Source organism: Triticum aestivum, chromosome 7B (assembly GCF_018294505.1).
Source record: "Triticum aestivum cultivar Chinese Spring chromosome 7B, IWGSC CS RefSeq v2.1, whole genome shotgun sequence".
NCBI classification, from domain to species: domain Eukaryota; kingdom Viridiplantae; phylum Streptophyta; class Magnoliopsida; order Poales; family Poaceae; genus Triticum; species Triticum aestivum.
In genome coordinates, this window is record NC_057813.1 from 753,410,049 (window position 1) to 753,413,747 (window position 3,699).

The window sequence follows — 3,699 nt, forward strand, 5'->3', positions numbered from 1 at the left end:
ACCCCCTACAGCCCATGTGGCCCCCCGGGGCAGGTGGCCCCACCCGGTGGGCCCCCGGGACCCTTCCGGTGGTCCCGGTACAATACCGATGACCCCGAAACTTGTCCCGATGGCCGAAACAGGACTTCCTATATATAAATCTTTACCTCCGGACCATTCCGGAACTCCTCGTGACGTCCGGGATCTCATCCGGGACTCCGAACAACATTCGGTAACCACATACAAGCTTCCTTTATAACCCTAGCGTCATCGAACCTTAAGTGTGTAGACCCTACGGGTTCGGGAGACATGTAGACATGACCGAGACGTTCTCCGGTCAATAACCAACAGCGGGATCTGGATACCCATGATGGCTCCCACATGTTCCACGATGATCTCATCGGATGAACCACAATGTCAAGGACTTAATCAATCCCGTATTCAATTCCCTTTGTCTATCGGTATGTTACTTGCCCGAGATTCGATCGTTGGTATCCAATACCTTGTTCAATCTCGTTACCGGCAAGTCACTTTACTCGTTCCGTAACACATCATCCCGTGATCAACTCCTTGGTCACATTGCGCATATGATGATGTCCTACCGAGTGGGCCCAGAGATACCTCTCCGTTTACACGGAGTGACAAATCCCAGTCTCGATCCGCATAAAACAATAGATACTTTCGGAGATACCTGTAATGCACCTTTATAGTCACCCAGTTACGTTGTGACGTTTGATACACCCAAAGAACTCCTACGGTATCCAGGAGTTACACGATCTCATGGTCAAAGGAAGAGATACTTGACATTGGCAAAGCTCTAGCAAACGAACTACACGATCTTTGTGCTATGCTTAGGATTGGGTCTTGTCCATCACATCATTCTCCTAATGATGTGATCCCGTTATCAACGACATCCAATGTCCATAGCCAGGAAACCATGACTACCTGTTGATCACAACGAGCTAGTCAACTAGAGGCTCACTAGGGACATATTGTGGTCTATGTATTCACACGTGTATTACGATTTCCGGATAATACAGTTATAGCATGAATAAAAGACAATTATCATGAACAAGGAAATATAATAATAATACTTTTATTATTGCCTCTAGGGCATATTTCCAACAGTCTCCCACTTGCACTAGAGTCAATAATCTAGTTCACATCGCCATGTGATTAACACTCACAGGTCACATCGCCATGTGACTAATACCCAAGAGTTTACTAGAGTCAGTAGTCTAGTTTACATCACTATGTGATTAACACTCGATGAGTTTTATGTTTGATCATGTTGCTTGTGAGAGAGGTTTTAGTCAACGGGTCTGAACCTTTCAGATCCGTGTGTGCTTTACAAATCTCTATGTCATCTCCTAGATGCAGCTACCACGCTCTATTTGGAGCTATTCCAAACAACTATTCTACTTGGAGCTATTCTAAATTATTGCTCCATTATATGTATCCGGTCTCTCTACTCAGAGCTATCCGGATAGGTGTCAAGCTTGCATCGTCGTAACCTTTACGACGAACTCTTTTACCACCTCCATAATCGAGAAAATTCCTTAGTCCACTAGTTACTAAGGATAACTTTGACCGCTGTCCTGTGAGCCATGGCAAGGCACACTTCAGGTGCGGTACACAGCATAGCATACTGAAGAGCCTACGTCTTAAGCATAGGGGACGACCTTCGTCCTTTCTCTCTATTCTGCCGTGGTCGAGCTTTAAGTCTTAACTTCGTACCTTACAACTCAGGCAAGAACTTCTTCTTTGACTGATCCATCTTGAACACCTTCAAGATCATGTCAAGGTATGTGCTCATTTGAAAGTATTATTAAGCATTTTGATCTATCCTTATAGATCTTGATGCTCAATGTTCAAGTAGATTAATCCAGGCTTTCCATTGAAAGACACTTTCAAAATAACCTTATATGCTTTCCAGAAATTCTACGTCATTTCTGATCAACAATATGTCAACAACATATACTCATCAGAAATTCTATAGTGCTCCCACTCACTTCTTTGGAAATACAAGTTTCTCATAAACTTTGTACAAACCCAAAATCTTTGATCATCATCAAAGCATACATTCCAACTCCGAGATGCTTACTCCAGTCCTTAGAAGGATCGCTGGAGCTAGCATACCTTTTAGCATCCTCAGGATTGACAAAACTTTTCTGATTGTATTGCATACAACCTTTCCTTACGAAAACTAGTAAGGAAACTTGTCTTGACATCCATCTGCCAGATTTCATAAATGAAGCTAATGCTAACATGATTCCGACGGACTTAAGCATCGCTACGGATGAGAAAATCTCATCGTAGTCAACTCCTTGAACTTGTCGGAAAACACTTCGCCACAAGTCGAGTTTCATAGATGGTGACATTACCATCCACGTCCGTCTTCTTCTTAAAATATCCATTTATCTCAATGGATTGCCGATCATCGGGCAAGTCCATCAAAGTCCATGCTTTGTTCTGATATATGGATACTATCTCGGATCTCATGGCTTCTAACCATTTGTCGGAATTCGGGCCCACCATCGCTTCTCCATAGCTCGTAGGTTCATTGTTGTCAGGCAACATGACCTTCAAGACAGGATCACCGTACCACTCCGAAGTAGTACGTGTCCTTGTCATCCTACGAGGTTCGTTAGTGACTTGATCCGAAGCTTCATGATCAATATCATAAGCTTCCACTTCAATTGGTGTAGGTGCCACAGGAACAACTTCCTGTGCCCTGCCACACACTAGTTGAAGAGACGGTTCAATAACCTCATCAAGTCTCCACCATCCTCCCACTCAATTCTTTCGAGAGAAACGTTTCCTCGAGAAAGGACCCGATTCTAGAAACAATCCTTTATTGCTTTCGGATCTGAGACAGGAGGCATACCCAACTGTTTTTGGGTTGTCCTATGAAGATGTATTTATCCGCTTTGGGTTCGAGCTTATCAGCCTGAAACTTTTTCACATAAGCGTCGCAGCCCCAATCTTTTAAGAAACGACAACTTAGGTTTCTCTAAACCATAATTCATACGGTGTCATCTCAACGGAATTACGTGGTGCCCTATTTAAAGTGAATGTGGTTGTCTCTAATGCCTAACCCATGAACGATAGTGGTAATTCGATAAGAGACATCATGGTATGCATCATATCCAATAGGGTGCAACTATGATGTTCGGACACACCATCACATTATGGTGTTCCAGGCGGTATTAATTGCGAAACAATTTCCACAATGTCTTAATTGTGTGCCAAAACTCATAACTCAGATATTCATCTCTATGATCATATCATAGACATTTTATCCTCTTGTCACAATGATCTTCTACTTCACTCTGAAATTACTTGAACCATTCAATAATTCAGACTTGTGTTTCATCAAGTGAATATTCTCAACATCTACTCGAATCATCTGTGAAGTAAGAACATAACGATATTCACTGCATGCCTCAGCACTCATTGGATTGGACACATCAAAATGTGTTACTTCCAACAAGTTGCTATCTTGTTCCATTTTACTGAAAATGAGGCTTTTCAGTCATCTTGCCCATGTGGTATGATTTGCATATCTCAAGTGATTCAAAATCAAGTGAGTCCAAACGATCCATTTGCATGGAGCTTCTTCATGCATATATACCAATAGACATGGTTCGCATGTCTCAAACTTTTCAAAAATGAGTGAGTCCAAAGATCCATCAACATGGAGCTTCTTCATGCGTTTTA